Here is a 25,252-nt window from a genome sequence, read left to right as displayed (position 1 = left end):
AAAGACACTGAATCTCCATTAATTATTTGTATAAACATAACACTGTCAAATGATTCAGGTCATAACTTTCAATTCTGATTAAGAAAATAGATTTTTCTTCCATATTGTTTTTCTTATGTGGAAACTATACCATTTACTTTAAAAATAATACATTTCATTTTTATTCATAAACTAATAATTATTATTATATATAATGGTAAAGTATTAACACATCGATGACTAACAAACATTTATCTTTGTGAAACACATTTTTATTTTGTTGATCAAATATATTCAAATAAATAACACAATCATTGCTACCAAAAAGTTGTATTTTCTTACCTAAAGTACCTAGAATAGCACCTAGCATGTAGTAAGGACATTAGGAGTGTTTTAAACCATATTTTATACTGGTACAAAATCATATAATTATACACTATCAAGTTAAATCCAATTCTTTAAGGTCAAGCACATGATTTTGTTAAAATACAGCATGTTATTAACATAAAAGTAGGATATGATTGACCCAGATGGCACTTAAGGTACAATCCTAAAATTCTGTAATTTTTTAGTATATAATTACCCAGAATGACTGCTTTTAATATTTTCTTTACAAATAGGTTGAAGATGTGTCAAGATCTTCATAATTTTTACTTTTAATAGATAGGAAGATGAAAAGATTTTCTTAAATTATATACAGGGAAACTGCCTAAAAACGTTAGTAATATATTTATTTGTGTTTCTTCAACTTCTGATATGTGTACATGTTCCCCACTTCTCTTTAGAAATGTGTTTTTCTGACAAAACAGTTTATTAGCACATGGGAATAAGAATCCTACCCAAATTTAAGTAATTTGGGGGATTTATAGAAATCATTATATTATAATGATATCATAATCATTCTATTATAATGATATAATCATTCTATTATAATTATTCAGCAGTACAGAATCCACCTGCCACTGCAGGAAACACAGGTTCAATCCCTGGTCAGAAAGATCCCCTGGAGAAGGAAATGGCAACCACTCCAGCATTCTTGCCCAGGAAATCCCCATGGACAGAGAAGCCTGGCTTGCTAGAGTCTGTGAGGTCACAGAGGTCACAGAGTCCGTGAGGATACAACTCAGCAACTAAACAACAGCAACAACAATGGCCCAAATATGATACCTAACAGTTCTACTGAAGTCTTCTTTAAGAAATAACGTTGAAGAGTTACAAAACAAGAAGACAAGTAAATACATTAACACATTATTATATTTAGGCTTTCAAAAATCCTGAGAACAAGGACCATTAGGCTCCATATTCACAAACAAAAGGACATCATTAACCTGATTTTTCACAAAAGCAGGTAATTGCACATGTGAATTACCCTTGTACATGAGTACTTATTTTAAAATTATTACTGAATTGTCTTTATTATAATATGATAACTTTGTGAGCTATATTACCAATGGCAAAAGTAATGAGCAGAATTCCTTTGAGGATATTTGAAAGTCACAAGTAAACAGCTGAACTCAGAGGTACCTCTAGGAAAATAAATCATGAGGTATTATGAAAGTGAAAATTATAAATAATTCATCAGTTCCATTCCCTGGAGTGCAGGGATAGTACAAAATGATCTTAAGTTTACTATTCCTAAATAAATGCCTAGTGAGTGAAAGTCGCTGAGTCATGTCCGACACTCTGTGACCCCATGGACTATACAGTCCACGGAATTCTCCAGGCCAGAATGCTGGAGTGGGTAGCCATTCCCTTTTCCAGGGGATCTTCCCAATCCAGGGATCGAACCCAGGTCTTCTGTATTGCAGGGGTATTCTTTACCAGCTGAGTCACCAGGGAAGCCCAAACAGATTTCTGTTCTCTTTTTCTTGTTGTTTATAAGTCATTTCCGACTTTTCTGCCACCCCAAGGCATAAGTACCTAAGAGAGCAATTAAGGAAATAACAGTGTCAATGTACAATACTTTACGGAACATGTAAGGGTATATTTTATGAATAATAAAAGAGATTTAGGGTAAAAAAATGTATTAAAAACAAAAACATGAATTTATATTAAAAAGTAGCATTGATCTAGATTCCCTTTTCATAAAATAAAAGGAACACTATTGAAATATCATACTATTTAAAAATATATATTTAGTACATGGTCTACTTGTAACAAATTATATCTCATAAATAAAATTTAGTGAGATTATCAATTCACATGACATTATTATTACTTGTAAATACCTAATGGCCTTGGGAATCTACTCAGAAAAAAACACACTGAGAATATGTTACCTACTTAGTAATATATACTAATACATGTAATACACAATAAATATACAAAATATGACATATATATATATATACATATTCTAGTATATTAAATTAGTCTTCCTCACTAACTCTCCATAATCTTATTCCAGGGTAGTGATGCACAACTTTTACCTAAAATGTTGACATCTCATGTGTATTTGAAATTCATAGAATACTGAAATTTATAAAATAAAATATGTTCTATCATACGACAGGTGAATTTCTAATATGACTGAAACTACAAAAATGAAAAGCAGATTAAGAATCACTGATACAGACTTATTACCCTTAGAATCATTAGTCAAATCATTAAGGGTCATCATTTAAGCCATATTAATTCATTATCCAATATCTAGTTGGTATTCCAATGTTAATGATTCCTATTTATTTAAAATTAACATTCCATGCTATATGATTGCTTTTACATCTGCATTTGGACCTATTTTTACTAAATGTCTAAAGAATTTTCTGAGAGAGAAAAGTCCACTTAGGATCTTGTGAATACAAAGAAGTTTCATAAATAATTGTGTCAAAGATATTTCTTTTTTTATTTTGAAAAATGTACAGAAAAGCTAAGAGACTAGTAAATACATATATCCTTCAACTAGAAAACCAGTTGTTTATATTTTAATACATATTCTAGTCAGTCTTTTTCTCTTTTTTCCTTTGTCTCAATCCCTTATAGATTGCTTTGTATGAAACAAAAATCTAAAGAAAATTGCCTAATTTGTCAAGGACAAAGGCCCATTCTAAATTTCTCAGTCTGAGCAACTACTGCATTGCTCTATGAAGTAGCTTCTTAACATGCATAATCACTAATTTTAAAATTTGTAAATATAAATATTTGAATCATCAAAATAAAGTCTCCAATTCCCAAAGTGATAGCATTCATTTAAAAAGCCACATTCTCCCAAATAATGAAACGTAATATATTATCTATCAAGTATATAAATATTTATATTTATATATTAAATATTTTAAAAATCTATTAAGTATAAAAAGAATCATTTTATTATAAAATAAGCATATTTGTATAAAATAGTTCCAAATTCCATTAGCATACAGCATACTATTATCTTCTGCATGTGCATGCTGTCACTTCAGTCATGTTTGACTCTTTGTGACCCTATGGACTGTAGACAGCCAGCATCCTCTGTCCGTGGGAGTCTCTGGGCAAGAATGCTGGAGTGGGTTGCCATGTCTTCCTCCAGGGGATCTTTTCGACCAGGGATTGAACCCTCATCTCTTACGTCTCTGCATTTGCAGATGGGTTCTTTACCAAAAGTGCCACTTTCAAAGCCCCATTATCATCATATATTACATAATATATGGGAATTATTTTATTATATATTGAAATAAATGTTAGTTCTGAATGAAATAAATGTTAGCTCTAAATAACTGTTAAATATAACATTGTACAAGTAAACAAGTGATGGAAAAGTTAAAACATATTTCAACTGTAAATATTTAATAGTTTTTCCACATTTATTCATTGTTTATATTCCTATTAAATATAGAAAATAAGCACAAAAGAGTAACTCTTATCCATCATTTACAATGTACAAAACACTCTGATATGTTTTGAGATGGATGTAAACCCAAGTGGCCACGAAAAATACCACTTCTGTCCTCAGAAATTTAGAATTAACCAAGGAATATCATATGTAAGGCAGACATAGTCATCTCTGTCAGAAACATACCTCTGTCAACTGAAAATCAACATTCTTCCATTTGTTTCTTATTCTGGTGCCTTATCTTACAAATGATATTTCCATTCACTCAGATCTACTTTTCCTTACCTCCCAGTTCCAGAATTCTAAGAGTTCTTCCTCCTTTTGGAGGGAACGGTTGATGACCGAAACTACCCGCCTCTGACAGGAACGGGGATAACCACCAGCCTGAGCCTGCCTCTCAAAAGGAAAACAGGGGCTGAAAACTAACCAGAAGGATTTCCGAGCGGCTGAAAGGAGGGACCACTCCAGCTCACAGTAAGTCTCATAAAACTCACGCAGGAGAATTCTTGGGAGGGGCTAAGAGGAGGAGGGAGGAGACCACAGGTCCTACTAACCTCCCAGAATCTGTATGAATTACTACAGTAGCGTCATAAATGCTCATCCTAACACCGATGCGACTCTCTCCAACCTGTCTTAACTGCAGAGCTACCTCACTAAAAAATAAATAAGTAAATAAATAAATTTGAGCTTGCAACACCTTTTTTTCCCCCACTCTGTAATCATGAGGTCTTTCCCGATGATTAGGCAGTTAAGAATCCGCCTGCAATACAGAAGCCGCAGGAGACACAGATTGGATCCCTGGGTGGGAAAGATCCCCTGGAGGAGGGCATGGCAACCCGCTCTAGGTTTCTGGAGAATCCCCATGGACAGAGGAGCCTGGCAGGCTACAGAACATAGGGTCACCATGATTTGGACATGACTGAAGCACACACAGACACCTGTGATCATGATGCTGCCTCTGGATAATATCCAAACTCTTAGGAAAATTTATAAAACTCTTCCTCGGCTTCCCTGGTGTCTCAGTGGTAAAGAATTCATCTGCCAGTGCAGGAGACAAGGATTTGATCCCTGATCAGGAAGATCCCACAAGCCTCTGAGCAACAAAGCCCATGCACCACGACTACTGAAGCTTGTGCGTCCTAGAGCTGTGCTCTGCAACGAGAAGTCACCATGATGAGAGGCTCACAAATCACAGCTGCAGCAACTCGCTGCAACTAGAGGAACCTGTTGAAGCAACAAATATCTAGCACAGCCAAATAAATAAATAATTTTCTTAAGTGTCTTCCCTTGTTTAACGTCATTCAAACCCCATGCCGTGTATATGCCACTGCCATTATCAACCAAACATCAACTCTGCTCCAGTCTTAATTTTATTCCACAAATTTTCCTCACTTTCTCCCTATCCTCAACACCTTCGCTTATGCAGTTTATTCCACCTGAACCATGATTTCCACCTGGACCTCTTCACCTGCCCAAACCCAACCCTATCTCTGAACTCCAGACTAGGTTGTGACTTCCTCCATAAGGGCTCTGTGTGACCCTTCCAGGTTAACCATCATAGTTTATGAAGCCATTACTTCATCTGTTATAACACATTGACACTGCATATTTATCTGTGTAATGTCTACTTGCCTGCATATCTCCCCTGCCCCCAATTGGACTTCGTTTTAGGACAATAATTGTTCCTAGTTTAACGGCAACTGAGTACAGTTAGCAAAGTGTCTGAAATAAAATTGTTTAATAAGTATAGTTTGAGTGAATGAATAAATGATGATTAATTAAGTACTAAATTGAAGTATAATTAATGTGATACAGATGGCAAGGTTAAGAAAACTTCTTCAATGCGGAAAAAAAATAATGTTTTATGGAGGAGTTTGCAACTGACCTATGCCTCAGGATGGCACTGGCTTTGATAGTTGAGAAAAGACAGAAATGGAGTTCTGAGGTCAGAGTTCCTGTGTTCAAACCATAATCGTAAATGACATGTTCAAGCAGTACCAAAGCAAAGCATTCTTACTGTTCAAAAATTGTGAAGAACAAGGATCTGAAAGCACCATTATTAATTACTGGCTGTAGATAGAAATATAAGGTATTCTCATGATCACACACACAATTGTGGAAAGCTAGGAAATTTTTCACTGATGTTCCATTATTCAAGGTTTCAAAAGATAGACCAAATGAATGAGAGGTCATGGGTAACGTCAAACACAAATCCTCTTCTCACTAATGAATGCAATGTGTCACACCACATTGTAACTGTTGCATTTAAAGAATAAAAATATAGATACAACAGTGGAATAGGTTGCTCCTTGCTTTGGGAGGTAGAGGATGGGGAGAAGACTGATGATGAAAATGACATGCTATATTTAATTTCTTCACAACAAAGTAAACATATATTAAGCTCTTTTGATATGCCATGCATTTTACCAATATTTCCTCTTTTGCCTCTGAGATGTACAGTGTGGCATGTTTTATTATCACCATTTACTTATTTAGATGACTGAAGTTCAAGGTGAAAGAACATGCAGCAGAGCAAGGGTTCAAGCACTTCTCTTGAACTTAAACTGAAAACCGTGCTCTCTGTTAGACCATACCACAACCGAATTAGAACTAATTGCTTATTGGAAGTTATTTATTAGGATTTTCGTTGCCACTTAGTGAAATGCTTTCGAACAAAATAAAATCTTTAAATGGACAATATAAATAATAAAAATACAAAATAAAATGAAAATGGGATCATTTTATCTCAGGCAATTATAAGCAAGTGATCTGAGTAACTACATATTATGAATTTTCATAATATACGTTTTCATATGATGGCTTTTCAAAGCATGTCTGCTCCGTATACTTTAATGTTTTCAATAAAGATTATAGCTTAATCAACTAAATGTTACTCAGTTTAATGTCTTTTAAGATATACTATAAACTAAAAAACAAAAATCAGAAAACTAAGGTTTTCAGAGTGTATGTGTTATTTATTGAGTTAAAAGTATAATCATGGTCAGATAGATTTAACTTACCTATCTGATCTTCAGAGATATTACAAGATTAATAGTCTGATTACTCAATCTGATTATAAATTGCTTTACAGTATAACAAAAAGAAAAAAAAAACACTATCCAACATACATAAAACAGAAGTGGTGTCTCAAGATGGGAGACATAATATCATTTCAGAGGAATGAGATGACTTTAATATTTTGTTGAAATGCAGTCATAAATTGTTGTATAAGGTTAGTTTTCTTATGTTCTCAAACATACCAGATAATGACAAGAATATGAGGATCATTTCTAACAGTATTATTTGAAAGAACAATAGTGTGAAAACTCAAGACTATACCTAAAAATATACATATATTTATATATTATAGTTACATTTAGCAAGGAAAATCCCTGGATATAACAAAAATAATTTTAAGGGTATAGCTTTTCATGAACACCAATTAAACTCAAGTATTAAATTTGACCTATTCAAACATGCATGCATAATATGACACATCATCTTCCTATATGCATGTACATACAAATTACCATCTTTGAATGTTCATGAACTATATGTAGTACATAGTCAAATTTAATAAAAGAATGAGAGAATCATTATTCAGTGATTTACATCATCTCTTTAGTAATGATGCATTAATTTATGACTTCAATTCTAGTTATGATCTATAATTTTAGATTTCAAATGGCCTAAAATTGCTCTACCTTAATCTAGACATTGTTTATTTAAAGGTATTGATTTTTTTAAATATTTATTTAGTGACAGACTTTATATTTTGGGGCTCCAAAATCACTGCAGATGGCGGCTGTAGCCATGAAATTAAAAGATGCTTATTCCTTGCAAGAAAAATTATGACCAATATAGACAACATATTAAAAAGCAGACATCACTTTGCCAACAAAGGTTCATCTAGTCAAAGCTTTGCTTTTTCCAGTAGTCATGTATGGATATGAGAACTGGACTATAAAGTTGAGCACTGAAAAATTGATGCTTTTGAACTGTGGCGTTGGAGAAGACTCTTGAGAGTTTTCTTGGACTGTAAGAAGATCCAACCAGTCCATTCTAAAGGAAATCAGTCCTGAATATTCATTGGAAGGATTGATGCTGAAGCTGAAACTCCAATCCTTTGACCACCTGATGCAAAGAACTGACTCATTAAAAAAGACCCTGATGATGGGAAGGATTGAAGGCAGGAGGAGAAGGGGACGACAGAGGATGAGATGGTTGGATGGCATCACTGACTCAATGGACATGAGTTTGAGCAAGCTCCGGGAGTTGGTGACAGACAGGGAAGCCTGGCGTGTTGCAGTTCATGGGGTCACAAAGAGTCAGATATGACTGAGCAACTGAAATGAACTGAACTGAACTGATGCCAAGTCTTAGCTGCAGCATGTGAGATCTTCTAGTTTCCTGACTACAGATCAAACTTGGGGTTTCCGCATTGTGAGCACAGCCTTAGCCACTGAACCACCAGGGAAATCCCTAAAGATATTGAATTTTTAAATAACCCAGTGGAGTAGGTAGGATTTTAAGGAACCCAATATTCATGGGTAGGATTTTGCCACTCTCTTTTCCATACTTCATCAGGTGTATAGGGAAGGCATTGCTTTATCTTAGTGCACCTGCTGAAGTAAACAGTAATATGTTGAAATGGAAAGAAAGTCATTCTGACTCTTAGCTATGCAATTTATTACTGGGTTTATATAAGAATTAAACCCAAAATTAAGTTCTTCTTTTCCTTATGAATTCCTAATTCTTGCATTTTTCTCTTAAACAAATTTATAAAAAGTAACACTGATCCTTGAAGCAAAAGGAAATAAAAAAGCCATTCAATTCCAGACATCACAAAAATCTCACATTCTCCACTCAGAGATGACAGAAATAATGGACTGCACTGATTTGAATTAGCAATTCTTTTTGAATTTTAAAAATAATTGTTTAGGTGGTTAATAACTACTTTAAATTATTTTCAATATGTTTGTTGGAAATTATTAAAATAACTGCATACTGGATGGATTTTCATTCATTTGTCTTCTAAAATTTTACAATGTACTAATATTATCCTCTTAACCACCTTAGTTTATGGCCAAATGATGAAGGATCTGCTGGCATAGGAACCCGGGGAGCCCCTCATGTCTAACACACTGTCATGCACATTGTAAGGTTTTGGAACATGTGCTGAACTGAATTCCTTCTTATTTTATTGAAAATATATGATCTGCTTCATTAGGTACTGCTTACACTAGCAAGAGACTGCCATGATATTAATATGCTGTAATACATTATTATTGTACTTTCTCACTATTCTTCTTCTAAAAAAGTCGAGCTTTCTTGTTTTAAATCACATTGTTAAGACTGGACTGAGAAGTGAATCTTCTTAGTCATTTAACTCTGCTAAACCTCTATTCCAGAGGGTACTTGTCGTTATTTATTTTATTTAGCTGATGGAGCAATACAGTGCCTCTGAATTACAGCTTTAAGTGTTTTCCATCTTAATGAGGGTTAGTATTCCTCTGAGGAGGTTATATTGCAGAGGGAACTAATCTCCTGCTTGATTCTGTCAATACAATCTTGTCCTACCAATAAAGAGGAAGTTAAATGCTACTACCTAATGGTAGAACTGATTAGAAAAAATGAACAGAAAGTGAGTTCCATTCTGTAATTCTGTCCAGAACATAGGAGACATTATCCTTAAAAGCCCAAAGTTCAAGAGTCACTTGCTCTATCTTTACAGTTTAAATATAAAATATGTTGGTGTTTTGATATAAGTGATCAGAGAAAAAAATCATGGTAAGATTCAGATTGTACTCAATTTTCATTCAAAAGGCAAGTGGTCAGAGACTGAAGAGCAAAATTCAAATGGAAAATATTTAGAATAGTATTCTTAGATTAAAAATCTAATTTTAAAGTAAAATATGAGGGATGCTTCAGAAATCTTATTATAATTAGCATCTTTGACTACCAAAACTGAGAAACAAAAGACAGTCTAAAATAAAGATTTAAAATAATCTATGTACAGGAATGAAGTGGAAATAATGGTACCAGACATCTGGATTTAATATGGTTACTGTAACTGGAAACACGGTTCTGCTTTTTCTGGCATTCTTCAATAATAAAAAGCATCCTGGCTTGTAAGGTGGACAAAGTGCTTCTTGTCAGTAAAAGAATTCTGCCACAAAAATGCAAATTTATAGGGAATCTGATGAAAAAATTTAATTGAAAAAAAATACTCTGTGCAAATTCATGCACGTGCAAAGATAATAAACCTTTTGCTCCTGCCTTTAAGGACAGTGGCCTCAGTTACAGTTTTGCAAAGTTTCAGACATGCTTTATAAAAAATATATATTTATGGTGATCCTGAGTAAAAATTGAAAGTATGATACTAACTTGTTGCTTAGCTAAGGTATCTGTACTACTGTTGATAAAGGCTCAATGATGTATTTTAAGACTAAAACATAATAACTGGGATGAAGTTCAGAAATCTTGGAATTTGGTAACCAAATGGACAATAAATCTCTTGCTCTTTAATAAGACTAAATATTGCTTTGAAGTTAACCAGGTCTAGAAGGTGAAAAGAGCTTTTGAGTTAGAAGTGTCTATACTGAGAAACATAAATAGAAGTGTATAATCTGAAGTCACACACACACACACACACACAAATAGTACAGGTAAGGAAGTTCCAAAGAAAGTTTAATAAGATTATTAAAAAGTTTTTTCAAATAACCTGATTGTTTCAGCCATAGAAGACTCTTTTAAAATTTCAAAATAATAATATTCAGTTTCTTTTTAATCATTTGCAAGGAAGTGAAAATATTTGAACTTCCAGCATAAGTCAGGGTTTCCCTCGTCACTCAGTTGGTAAAGAACCTGCCTGCAGTGCAGGAGACCCGGGTTCGATTCCTGGGTTGGGAAGATCCCCTGGAGAAGAAAATCACAACCCACTCCAGTATTGGTGCCTGGAGAATCTCATGGACAGAGGAGCATGACAGGTTACAGTCCATGGAGTCCCAAGAGTCGGACACGACTTAGCGATAAAACCACCACCAACCACCTCAGAGAGTGTGGTTATAAACATTGTCAGTCCATGTCCATGTCATGGCTATCCATGACAGCCATGTTCAACTTTTTGAGATCCCATGCACTGCAGCCCACCAGGCTCCTCTGTCCATGGGGATTCTCCAGGCAAGGATACTGGAGTGGGTTGACAAGCCCTCCTCCAGGGGATCTTCCTAACCCAGGGATCAAACCAGGTCTCCCGTATTACAGGCAGATTCTTTACCATCTGAGCCACCAGGGATACATCTGTACCACCAACAAAAGAACCAGAAACAGGGAAAGTCCTCAATAAATACAAGATGAAATAAGAAAATTAAACTTGTAAAGTGAATTTTTGCAAAGTTAATATGATCTTCCATTCACCGTAAATCCTAAAAATCAAAAGGTATAAGCCACTGAAAATGTTTCCACTAAAAAACAGCTAACAATGAAACACGAATCACCACAGAATCAGATGTCAACTAAATCATTATGACTTTATTTGCAGAGCCATCCTTGTTCTTCCATGTCTCTTTAATAGTTATCCTTTAATATTTTAGGTAGAAAATACATTTTTTACTGACCTATCTGTATCTTGAGCAATTTGACAACCATCTTTTCCCCTTAAAGAGAATTATATTTACAATATCAAACTGGACATGTGTGAAAATATGAGTGATCAAGCATTAAATTTGCCTTGTGGATTAATTCAAAGCATACTTCAAATAGCAAAAAAATCAAAATAAAAAGATAAGCCTCTTAAGCACAATTGTATCTTTTCATTGTTATATTCCCAAGCTTTACCTAGTGCACTCAACTGATCAGACATCCAATAAATATTTCTTTAAAAAGAACAAAAAATAACAAAAAGATGTGATCTATAACAAACAAACCAATCTAGCAGTAAGCAGTTATATCTTTGTCTGCTGTTTTCCAATTTCTTCTGAACCACCAACTAATAAATAGTGTCAGAACATTTGTGTTGCTGTTGTTTAGTCATTAAATTGTGCCCAACACTTTTGCAACTTCATGAACTATAGCCTGCCAGGCTCCTCTGTCCATGGGATTTCCCAGGCAAGAATACTGAAGAGCGTGGCCATTCCCTTTGCCAATTCAGAACTCTGGGTATTTCTAATTAAAAAATGAGTCTTCAGCAATGGACTTTTGCTTACCTAGTTTGCCAGAGATGCTGGGATGGTCTATGTTTGCATACACTAACTATCCTTACAGTGCCTGATGTTGGCAATATATTCAAGCTTGTGTAACTAAACTTTTTTCTAAATATGAACACCTGCTTTCCCCATCATTGCCCAATACAGAATTATGAAAACATTTGGTAATTTCAAGGACCACTCTTGGCAATAAATTACTTTAACTGCTAAAGTAGCTCAAACTGTCTCCACATTTGGGGAGATATAAAGAACTTAAGATACTAAGTTTAAAATGAAAAGTAAAGTAAACCTATTTTTAAAAGAAATCTTTATTATTAAAAAGAGTTTTTATATAAAAAGAGCCAGCCAAGTTTTGAAGAATTTTATAAGAAAGAATAAATGGGGCATTACTATATCTGATACATAGAAACTGTTGAATATAAGTTAATACCTAGCATATTATGTATATACTAGAGGTAATTTTAAGTCTTTATTGAATTTGTTACAATATTGCCTCTTTTTTTTATGTTTTGTTTTTTTGGCCGCCAGGCATGTGGGATACTAGCTCCCTGACCAGAGATGGAACCCACATTCACTGCACTGGAAGCTGAAGTCTTAACCACTCCCAGTAATTTTTAAAATCATACTGTCTGAACTGGCCAGGAATACCTTCTAAACAATAAACATAGGAATCAATATTGCAGGACTTATCTGAAGACAAAATCTGGTAATAGAAAAAAAATTAATAAATAGTTAATAACTGTCCAGTTTCAATGCTGAGCAAACAAATTGTTATCTTCAGCTCAGACCTTTGCAAATCTATATCTAAAAGACAGTAAAGTAAGTCAAATTGTTATCATTCTTGTGATGAAAGAATCATGTGACCCTAGACTAAACTTTGGTTTACCTTACTGATTCAATGTTATTGATGAGAAAGAAATATATTTAATAGTTAATCACAGTTTATGATGGAGTTGCTGTTTTTACTCTAAATCAGAATTGATTTCCTTAAAGAGACACTGTCAAGGATAGATAGAAAAAGTTCTAATGACATGAGTGATCTTTCATATCTTCCTGGCCTACCTTCATAGATTGTAATTTGTTGTTTTGTCTTCTAAATTGGTTAAATAAGAGATGTGTTTAAATGTCCACATTTCATGGATGGATGGAAGAGCCACATGAAAACCTGTTAGAGTTGACTCTAAGAGGAAACATGGGTGCTGCAAGTTATTTTTCTCCACAGTTATGTCACTATTTCAACATAATTGGTGTTACTCTTTTAACTGAAATAGAAAGCTATACATTTAAAATAATCTGTCCTTGATCTACAAGTTCTCAAATAAGCAGACAAGGTGTTGCAAAAATGTGAATGTTGGGGAGGAGCGATGTAAGACTAGAAGTTCCACTCAGAGGTGAGAAGATGCTGAAAATAATTACTTTAGTCAAAAAAGAGGCTTCAAGAATAACTTTTTGCTTCTTAAGAAAGTGCTCAGGGTTGTTTTTCTTAGCTATGAATTTTAAGTTTCAATTCACAGAGAAGCCTGGATTCATTTCTCTTGGTGCATATTTCAAAAAAAGAAAAAGAAAAGTGTTGTTTTTGAGTGGGAATTTCAAAAGTGGAACAGAGTATAACTTACAAATAAAAAAATGCATATCCTATCAAAAATTGCTTACTCAAGACAGGTTTTGAACTCAAATTAGCAAGTTGGTTAAAAACCTCATTTGGAGTGAAATTAGTAATAAAAACAGAAAATATACTTTCTAATCTGTCGCTGTTGTTAAAAGATCATTGGCAATTCATTTTTATTCTAGATTATTCAATTTTGGAAACGCTAGTCTTATTTCACATTATTCGATAGTATAATATTGAAAATATTTTTATCACATGTATATAATATTTTGGAACTTTGTACTCTGGTGACAGGCCTGAATGAAAAATCAGAAATTCTCATTGTAAATTCAAGTAAGGCCACTCAATTTAAATGTTTTGAGTAAGCTAGACTTGGTCTGTATATTAATATATTTGGTGTTATATAAGAAAATGTTGAGAAAGTATGGGTCAATGATCTTAAAGAAGCATTTATTTACAATTCTGTTGTGTGATTTATTCCATCTTTAATGATCTTCTGAATAATTAGATTTTGTTCATTACAATTTGAGGTGTTCACTTCTGAAAAAGACTATTCCACAATCTCTGTACATACATTTACGGGGATGATTGTTTAAAACCATTAGAAATATTGCCACACAAAGATAGGAAAGCCAGTTAAATATATTATCTATCTCAGAAACTCAGTGATTGAATTAACTTTTGTTCTATATTTACTTTGGCTACCTCAGAAGGAGCTTCTACACCCAGTATTAAGTTGCATATCTAAAAGCAGTTACAAATACTTGTATCTTAAAAGTGCATGCATATCAAAGATATTACAAATCACACAGAACTCATGATAAGCAACCTGCATAAATAGGCGATTTTGTATTTTGATACTTGAGTGTACCCATTTAAATTTACTCCTTGATTTGTTAACTACCTTCCCAAACTGGCTTCTTTTTGAGAACATCATTTGAAATGTTTTAAAGATCATATACTTAAGTTGTGAGAGTGTTTAATGAAAGTATGAAATAGTGGGTCACTATTTGACACTGAAAAACTAAAATGCATGCTTACTCAATTCTGATCTTCCCAAGGCTAGATTGCTTTTTAATGGTGCAATATTCTAGAGATAGCTTTTAAAATTAACAAAATGCAAGAGTCCAGAAAAGTTAATAAAAAAAAGCTCAATCCTGATGAGGTTGGCTGATACTCACAGAAATCACGAAGAAAAAGTCTAACTATAAGCATTCTTTCACAATAAATCTATAATGGAATTTAAATGAAACACTCCATTATGAGACAATAATTCTTATGTAGCAGAGAACTACAATACATTTGACTGTAATGTTAACATATTTATTAATTTAATCAATAAATGTGTATTTTATAGATTTAATTTGCTGGAACTGTAACATGGTAGTTTCTTTATTAGCTATTAAAACAAATTTGTTATGCCTTGGGTACTTCTAAAGTCATCCACATCTGAGAAAATTAGGGTTTATGCAGTAATACAAATGCCCCTAAAATATAAGTTAATATAGGTTACACTGAGGAAAACTACCATTTGTAAATCTAAACTTAAAAAATTAAAAATGTGAGAAATTATAAATTATAAGAAATAACAGTGAATATGGAAGAAAAAGATTCTACAAGATTTTCTAATTATTAGATTGCGTGTCATATTTTCACATATGAATTCATGCTTTGTTGGTTAAAAGTAAACAATTAAAAATTAACACAATTATTTATGTTAAAATAAAATACCTAGCAATCCACTCAGCTCACTAAAAGTATATTAGTTATATCTTTTAATCTTTGGGGAAAAAGAAACTGGTTAGAAAATTATCACTGTGTTTATTTCAATTAGAGCATCTACTAGTTATCATGTGCTACTTTGAATATGAAATTGAGAAATATCCCAGAACTGTTTGCATGAATACTTTATTTCAAATATAAATATAGATGAGCTAATTCATGGCTTATAAAATAGTTATCTATGGAAACTTTGTAACTGGATAGGTCTGCAAATAAGTAATTGGATATAAATATTCTTAATAACCCATCAAATATCCTTGAAATGAGAGCAATAAAAGCTTTAAACTGTTATTGATGAGGATATTTGATGACCAGTATAAAACGCTTAGAGTGGCTATTTGATATTGCTAAGAGAGAAAAAAAAAGCTGGATCAGAACTTCTAGATATATTTTCAGTAAAAAGGCCATTAGTGTTCACGGTTAAATTTCATCTTCAGAGAATCTTTTACTCTTTTATAGAGTGGAATAAACATCTGTACACCACCCTTTTCTTTTAAGAGTCAAGACCATCCATTAGCAATCAATGATATTAAGCACATTTCTTTTTTCTTTGGCTCTCTTTTAGAACTCATGAATTGTAAACCTTAAAATCATAAAACTAAATAGCAGCACATGTAACTCTGGTCAGAGTTACACTACTAAATGTCTAAATGAAATTTGCCAAGTAATTGCTAAATTAAAACACCAACAATGCTAGATGTCACCTAATTAATTCTGAATTAAGCTGAATATGAGTTGATAAATGATAGAAATTACCAGTCTGATTTTTCTCAAGTTTATTTATTATGAAAGTTGTTATATGAGAATATTTTGATCTTGCTTCAATTAAACTAAGAGAAACCAACAAGTTAATAGTATAAACCTGCTAAGAAATCAGACTTTCACTAAATGACATTGAAAAGCCAGTCAAGAACAACTATTTTTGTAAAAATGACTCTTCTCCCAGGACAGTCAGTATTAAAGTAGTGGTAAATATAATGTAAGAACTAACGTGTCTTAAGGAGTAAGCTTTTCTCTTTCTAAGCTATATGATATCAAAATAAAAGAAACATGTAAACTCATTAGACACCATAAAAGCAAACCAAGAATATTTGGTACTTATATATATATATATACATATATATATATATGTATATATATATATATATGTTTTTTGTTTTTTTTTTTAAGTTGATTCAACATTACTTCTTTCATGGAGAGTTTTATCCAGAAAACAAACCAAAAAAATCAAATGCAAATGATACCTTTTACAAAATACATATTGTCTCCACAACATTTATCTTTTTAAAGAATCCTTATTTAGCGTCATTTTTTTCTACAACACTCAGGTGTTTTCAACTATGAGAGAGAGAAGGAATGTAAAGAGTAGACAGAAATCTTACTAGGATCCCATTAGTGAGGCGGAACTAAAAGTTGAGGAAGGAATCTTAGATCCATCTCTCTCTACTTTTCACAATGACCCACTACTAGAGGTAAAAAGAAAAATGTCAGAAGACTTCATTAGTCATAAGTCATAGTCATAATATACAAATACCTTTGGGATATTTTTAAATAAAAGATGTTTGTTCAAAAGTTGACACAGATAATCTTTACATTTCTTTTTATGTCTGAACTTTGAGCTTCTGATACTAATACTCAATTTTATAAATGATTTAAATTTTAGACACTTACTCTGGTCTGTAATTACTCATTTTGGAGATAATATGAAAAAAATCAAAGTAACAAGTAGCATAGGAAACTGAAGCATAGGTTGATAAGAAAGCATCAAAGTTTTGAAGTTCTATCAGTTGAGCTCTTTGCACTTGTAGAGAGAAAAACACAAAGGCACTATCTTGAAAAGAAAGTCTATTTTATTTAAAGAACACACAAACCTAGGAGTAAGGCTAATGTCATATATGCATGTATATGTATGATACACACACACATGCACACAGACACTCTTACAATCCCAATGGTTCCATCCTACTTAGGTTTGATTTACTTGACTATCATATACCAGTCATTCAGCATGATTAAAATCAAAATGTATTCTACTTTATAAAAATGTACATTTCCATTACAATGTTGAGTTTATTAAGAGAAAATATCTCATCAGAAACTGAAATGGCATATTATCTGATTAAATGATAAGTGAAATCAATCATATGGTATCATGCTTATTTTATTTTAAAACACTATTAGAGCAATGTAATTTAAAATAAATGCCTCTTCACTCACCCAAAAGTAGACATATATATGTAATATAATATATAATCATGTCATGTTCACTACAATAGAACTCTAGAGGTTAAAATGCAAAAGAACTAAGGAAGTGGAATTCATTGATGAATTACTTTTTCCAGTGGAGTAAAAACTACCTCTTGCATCAAACTAAGAGAAGCACTATAACTTTGCAATTTTATGACCCAAAGTTGCAATTATCTTTCATATGTCTTCAATATGTTATCAGTGAGCCTTACAAGCAGAAAATTATTGATCAGAGATCTACATCAATAAATGTAAGCACTCAAAATATTTCCAGAGAAACATCTTAAAGAATACAATTTTTTAGAGAAGAAAAACTGTTAGAAATAAATGGAACAGTTTTAGGATTGTACCTTATTAATATTTCTTTTTGTTTCACTGTATGGGGACTCCAGACTCCTTAAACATATTAGCATACCATAACAAAACAATATCAATAATAATAACAGAAGGTTTTCAAATTGAGTTTTAGCATTTTAATTGAGACTTTTTGGGGGGGGGATGTTGTTAAATCTGAGAGTGGAAGAAATCTGTTGGCTGGTAACACTATACATCTACAAAACTTGGAATTTTAAAAGTCTTATTTATGTGAAAATTTTCAAAATGGAAAAAATTGTTTATATTGTATTTTTCAGTTTCCAACTGGTTTCCTAAGCCCCAAGATTTCTGTACTGGGGTCAAACATAACTGACCTTAGGGCAAGCTCTTCTCTCACCGTATTTGACAACACAACACATATCTAAAGATTTTTTTTTTTAATTAAGAAAATTACATGAAAATACCCCCCCAAAATTTCTCTCAAGTAGTCAGAATTAAATTGCTGTTTGAAGATGCCCTGCATAGCTCTCCAGCTGTCCTTTATGTATTCAGATCTGTGACCTTAACAAGGAGCAGTTTTAAGGCATTTCTGCAACTACTTCCTTCATTTGGGTTCTACATTCCTTCCTCTAACGTCTACCCTCTCCATTTGTTCCTCTCACCTTGGCCCAGTTTATGATTTCTGTAACATTGTTAGACATTTGAGTAAATGTACCTTGAACACTCAAATGAATGCATGTTAAACATTTAAATGGATTTAAACGGCTCATGAATGCAAATATTACAAAGTTATGCATCATAGCAGACCCATTTGAAAATACATATAACCCATCCCTTCAAACAGGGGAAAAAAATTGTCACGGGAGGGGTCAAACACAGGTTATCTCATTGTCAATAAAATATAGACATTTGGTTCTTACCTGCTTAACTGCATGATGATAAATCTAAATGGCACGCAAAAGAAAAAAAAAAAAAAAAGTCCCCCAAATCTGGATCATCTGTCTTCGAAGCGGCTGTGACAGTTTTAGACACTGGTGCCTTCTTCGTTGCTTATATTTGACTGGCTAGACTATTTGTAAGCAATAGTAGGGTTATTTCGCAACCCCAGTCCCCTCTTTGCCTTTTCAAGCCTCGGGCGGGCATCTCACGCCTCTGGAAGCAAGCATCTCCTCCTCGGAGGTTACAGCCTCCCCAGCGTTTCCTAGTCGGATTGCCGTCCGAGGGTGGTCCCTGCCCTAAAGGGCTGCTCGCGTTCCTGACCTGATGCAAAGGAGAAAGCTCTCTGGGCTCAACTCTTGGGGACTAGGAAAACAGCCATCGGAGACCAACTCTCAGCCACCGGTCGGCTGCAGATCCAGCTTCTCCAGCGGCCGGGAAGCACCACCCCCTCTCGGGCGGACGCCGGAGGGGAGCGCGCCCAGCCTGGACCCTCCTACCTCGCGCCCCACCTCCAGGAAAGGGGGACAGAAACAGAAAATCCTAACTCGCAAGTGGGGGTAGTAGAAGCTGAAAGACTTCTAATCCCTGCGGTTTGCTTTCCACTTCCCTTCCAACCTCTGGCTCCAAGTTGACAGCCAACTCCTTTCCGCCACCCCTCCCGCCCGCCAGATCGCTGCGAGTTGGTGAAGCAGGAGAGGGTGTGACGGTCAGCCACACTTTCCCACAGAGCCCGAGAAGTCAGCTAGCTCTTCTAAACCCAGCTAAGCGGACGGATGCAGAGGGCGACTTTTTTTTTTTTTTTTTTTTTCCTGTTTGAGGCAGGCATGCTGGAGAGCCGTCAAATCTTAATCTTAGTCACAGCTCATCAAAAATAATAATAAAAAATAAATAGAAACGCAGATGGGAGCGGATGAGGAATTCTCATTCCAAATCTGGCCTCTCGCACAGAAGAGCGGTTTTGCTCAAAAGCGGCGGGAGGAAGGCTGGAAATGGAGCAGGAAGTAAGGAGGTACCCCTGGCGCGCGCCCCGCTCCGGGGCTGCGATGCCCACGCCGGGCGCACGTTCGCCGCAGGGGCCGGGGGCCGAGGCTGCGCCTGCGGGGCGGGCGGGGCGCGGGGTACCGTCCCCACCCGGGCGAGTCATCCCCACTCCCGGCGCCCAGCCCGGCAGCCTGGTCCACCCAGCCGCCTGTCCTCCGCGCCCCCCGGAGCCCAGGTAGCTTAGGCGTTGCCACGAGCTGCGGAGAAACCTCCAGGCGAGTCGCCTGTTGCTACCCCACCCGGCGAAAGCGCCTTTGGCCGCGCGAGCCTGCTAGACGCACACCTCCCCTCCACCAACTTGAGTTTCAGGTTATGATACAGGAAAACGCACTTACCTAGGTACCTTACGTCTGTGCCTTACTGGGGGTAGACTAGGTTAAGAAGCAAAGATCTGACTGCACTGAAAGTTGGATTTTTTTTTTTTTTCCCCTTCCCTCCCTCCACTCCTGCGCAACACCAGCAGTCCTCCAAAGAGGATGTTTGAATGGGTGAATTATGCTAAGCTCTCCTTTCTTCAGCTGAAGTCTCGGACGCCGATGGCACTTGTCTGGCAGAACGACCAGGCTGGGAAGGAGACCAGGTAGAAACTAGTGACGGGTGAGGGGCGCCAAGAGGTGCGGACCACAGGCAGCCCCGTTTTCTCGCTGGGAGCCAGGGGGGGAAAGCCCTTGAATCCCGAGACTGGGGGATGGGGTGTTGCTGCAGCTGGAGCACTTTTCTGTCTGGAAGCTAAAAGGGCTCTTGAATTTTAAAAAACCCATTACTTAGGTTGTCGAGTCAGTCATCAATGACGACAGAAATAGTTCTTTCCGAGAATTTTTTTTTTTTAAAGGAAGAAAGAAAAGAAAGAAGGGGGAGAAAAGACTTGAAAAATAGGTTTTCACCTCTATCCATCAGAAATGTAGAAACCAACAACTTGTTTTTATGGGGGGGGGGATTCACAGAGGGGGGAAAAATACGTATGCATTAGAGATGACTAATGATACATTCAGGTTTGGCATTAAATAAATACTGTGTCCTTGTCAATGAGTGAAGTAAAAGCTGAGATTTAAATGTTTCTCAACACAGCTATACTTAAAAGGGAAGTGGTAATCATAACTGTCAGTTAAGCCCATAAAAATGCTCATAAAAGTGAAAAAAAAAACATATCAACATCCTTGTTAAAAATGAGTCTAGGGGTTGAACAAGTGTGAAGAGTGAGCCAATTAATTTTTCATATAAAGCCTGTCCCTGAATTTCAGTGATTAGAACCAATATAATCAGTGCTTCCTTCTGATAGTTTTCTTCCTCTGAAATGAGCACTCTGTCCAATTAACTGTTCACTGGGTAAATTTACAAAATCGAAAATGTACTCCCAAGTGTGATGCCCGAATTTAAATACAACACCCAAAATAATGTGTTCATGTGTGATTTGGGATGTTGTTTAAAAAAAAAAAAATGGTGCTCTCAAAACTCACACTCTTCTTGTTACCATACAGTGGATTTTAGTGCTTGATATCCTGCTGAACCCATAAAAATACACTTTAGGAAAGTACCCCCTAGTCATGTAATTGCTTACAATGAGCAAATAGTGACCTGAACAACCTTCTAAAGATCAGGAACTAGCGAACTTTCTCAGACCCTGAGATTGTCAGCAGGTCTGTTTAAAGCTCACTCTTAGACAAAAATATAAAATTTGATCTTTCAAATGGCACAGGAATATGTGCCAAGAAGCTTTGGTGGGGGGGGGGGGTAGTGGAGGGAGGGATGGTTAATGTTTCCTATAACCTGAACATAAATGAGGGCAGAAATAAATAAAGAATGGAAAAGGGAATGGGGTGATTCATTACATGGGCTATATCATAGTAGCACAATTGCAAGGAACATACTAATTAATCAACAGGGTCACTTATATCTTTGAGTTCTGAAAGTGACAAAAATGCAAGACATGAGACATTTGTTAAACACACAGGCTTATTATAAATAACATTAGCAATAAGTTTCTAATCACATATGAAGAGAACTTACCAGAGGAAATTTCAGGAAGCAAGAGGACTGTGAGAAAAATACATCCAGGATTCCAACAGATATTCCATGATCTTCCAAAGCAAGGTAGAGTGATGAGCTTCAGGCTGGTGGAACTTTGAAATAATCAGCAATTCCTGGTGGCATGTAACCAAGCAAAAACCAGTTACACGGAAAGCCAGGAAGCCCCAAGGAAGGGAGGCAAAATGTGAAAGAGGTGCCTTTTATTGCGGGGGGTGGGGGGTGAGAAGCAGGAGGGGGGAGGCTTATTTGTGGTGATCCTTAGGCAGGCAAAGTGAAAATTTACCGACTGTACAGCCCCAGACAGTGGGCGAAAATAAAAGCTGTGTAACCCCAGAGACCAGAAGGTGGACTACAGATAAATCTGCGAAGAGAAGTAAAAAGATGTGTTGAAGACAGCGAGATAAAGAGAGAACTAGTGAGCGAAGCTGTAGTCATCCTGATAGATAGAGCAGCAAGAGTGATTTAGTCTGCTAAGGAGGATCCAATGAGAATTCAAGAGGGCACCGCTTCGGAAATCCTGCTTAGATCTTCCCTCTCTCAGTTCTTTTAAGAGTTACCTGCGCTGGGAACATTATTATTAGGATTAACAGTATTCCATCAGTGCATTCCACTAGGATCTCCCTTTCCTTCCCTCGCAGCAACGGAGGGAGGCGCAGTAAGGAAGCCCAACTCCACCGAGCCCCCCAGATAACCCCCTGTGTTCACTTTGGGATGGCCGGATCCTCGGGAGTTGGCCTGGGGGGCTGAAGATGCGGAGGAGGCCGGGTCTCCCGGGAGCTTTCGGGGGCGCAGGGCCGGGAGGCGTAGGCAGGGGACCGGGGAACCGCGGCTGGAAGCGGCGGCGGCGGCGGCAGAAGCCCTCCCAGGTCCTGCTTCCTCGGCGAATCCTGCTTCCCCGGGACTCCAGGCGATGGACTTCCATCGGGAACCTCAGCTCCAAATGCCTCACTTTAGCAGCTAGAGCTTTGGAGGTTCTGAGGATCGTCCCTGCCCCTGGGGGGAGCGGGTGACAGGCTGCGAGTCACCCGCGCCCCCTCTGATTCCTGCACTGTTAACGGAGGGAGAGTGAGGCAGAAATGGCTTTGCTGCCGAACGCATTATCTGGCCATGTTCCTAGCCCGGTACCGCACAAACGATCGCCTGATCGATCGGGTAAGACAATCTTGACTCCTCTTCCCCTTTCCTCTACCGCCCCATCGCTTCTCCAAACCCAAACCCCGAGCCCAAATCCCAGCTTGTCTCTTTCTCTCTCTCTCTCTCATTCAGGAACTTCCCTTTTCTATTTGAAACCTATTTCCCCCAGGGAACTGCTTGTGTGACTGAGGGGCTGGTGATTCTCTTTGCAGATGATTTAGATTTTGGCAGTGAAACGAACCCCTCTGCCACCACCCCACCCCCCGCCACTTACACCCCCTCCTTAGAGAGGTTCCCTCGGTGCCCAGGGGTTCGCTCTCAGCGCTAGGGTCTGGGTAAAGAGCGCCGAGGGAGTCTTTTGCCCTCTATCTTCCGCCGGACCCCGAAGCTTAAGCATTATTCGCCTCTCTTTTCTTTCTTTTCTTTTCTTTTTTTTTTTTTAAGAAATAAGAGGGAAAGGTAGAGTGGAAATTGATTTCTTGCAGAGACGGAGGCGCCAAATGAAAGAGGGAATAAACATTTGCCCTGGATAAAAATGTTCTTGGTAAGTAATCTTATTTTCTGTGGTTGAAAAGGATACACATTGCTTCTCACTGCCCCATCCCCCACTCCATTCATTTATTTGCTCTCTGTATGTAAATCACGAGCTAGGTCAGTGGAATTTTTCTTTTCCTTCTTCCTAGGAGAGTTGGAGCTTGTAAGGATGAATCTGAAGTAAAGGGGCTTGAAGAAGGCAGTGTGAAGGCTTTAAGGTCCTAAATTTCCTGCATTCAAAGTACTCAAATAAAGCTGATGCGTGTTTGCTTGCTAAATGAGTAGTTAAATAAATATCTCCCTAATTTCTTACTGAAATTTTCCTTTCTGAAAATAAAGAAAATAGTTTGGGGTCTGTGCCTATGCTTTTCATATACCTTGGCCATGTTCTAAAATATAATATTTTTCAGTTTCATAAATAATGTGAATCCCACCCCCCTTTTGGGGGAGACAGGAAGGATGAAGTCACAGAAATGTTTTACAAATGTGTGCACCTTCCTTCCAATTCTTGCATCGGATATAAACTTATTAGGTCCGGAGTAGGCTTTTGCATGTCCTGGTGATACCTGTGAATTCATCCAGTCCTCTGGCTTTCCTGGGTCTACAGCACCCCCAGCCTGCACAGACTCCGTCGTGGAGAATGGGTAGGTGGAGGAGCGGGAGGAGCCAAAGGCTTGATTGTGTTGACATCATGTGTCACTAGGTGCTCGGAATCACAAAGCTTGCAAATTGTGTGAACTCGGTTTTGCTAGTGTAAACTGACCACTTTGGAGATGAATATTTAAAGGACACCTGCTCTAAAAGAAATTTTGGCAATCTGGAGTTCAAGAACATGATTTATTGGTGAACTATTCATATGCACTTTTTCCTCCACTGTTATCATTCTTCCCACTGTAAACTCCTCATCCTCAGTTTAATGATAATGGATTATTTAACTGTCACAAAATGTAGTCCTGATACAAACAGACTGTCCTTAACCTCATCTGAAATAACTGATCTAAAAAATTCCATGCATGAGAGAGTAAAAATAGACTTTATTTCTGATCATCAATTTTCTAGAAATTGCTAGGGTAAAATCCCAGAAGAACCAACCGAGTGTGCACATGTGCAAATCTGTAGCTGTCATTACTATCAAAATAGGAAAGGGAAAAAAAATTTTTTTCACTAAGGACATGTTTGTATAACTCTTTTTCTTTCTCTCCTCAGGCTGTATTCCATTACTAATGATGTCCTAGAGCAGAAGGTTTCCTTCAGTCATCTGATTTTACCAAAAGGATGATTTCTGTGCATGTTTTAGACACATGTGGCAAGGGAGGTTGGAGATCCACCCCAGGAGGAAGACTATCCTGAATTACATTTATTACAAATACAAACCTAGCAGTTGTGATTTGAAAGAGCATACTTTTTATATAAAAACTGCAATATGCTGTTCAAACCTATTTAAGTTGTTAGTCAAGGAAATAGAATTATTTATTGATAACCCAACAAAATTAGAAAAGTAACATTAACATTTTTAGCACATATGTGAAATAAATGTGAGGTTAATATTCTTTTAAATATTTAGAGGAAAAAAAATAGGACAAGATGAAAAAATACAGTGATCCATGGTTCTTTAACTTTAAAAGA

General features: G+C 36.3%; 1 protein-coding gene across 2 annotated transcripts in view; it reads right to left on the bottom strand.

Moving 5' to 3' along the window:
• BRINP3 (BMP/retinoic acid inducible neural specific 3) overlaps window positions 1-20,319 on the bottom strand; it is a 459,847-nt gene extending 439,528 nt beyond the window's left edge. The window contains exon 1 of one of the 2 annotated variants that reach the window (XM_065936721.1): window positions 20,266-20,319. The gene's annotated coding sequence lies outside the window, so the exon portion shown is untranslated. Of the gene's footprint in view, window positions 1-18,870; window positions 19,300-20,265 lie in introns of those variants that run through there. The other variant, XM_065936720.1, reaches the window with a different exon arrangement.
• Between the last annotated feature and the right edge of the window lie 4,933 nt (window positions 20,320-25,252).

The sequence above is a fragment of the Muntiacus reevesi genome, chromosome 5 (assembly GCF_963930625.1).
Source record: "Muntiacus reevesi chromosome 5, mMunRee1.1, whole genome shotgun sequence".
Classification (NCBI taxonomy): Eukaryota; Metazoa; Chordata; class Mammalia; order Artiodactyla; family Cervidae; genus Muntiacus; species Muntiacus reevesi.
The sequence above is the reverse complement of the archived record's forward strand: the minus strand, read 5'-3'. Positions and strand labels throughout refer to the sequence as shown.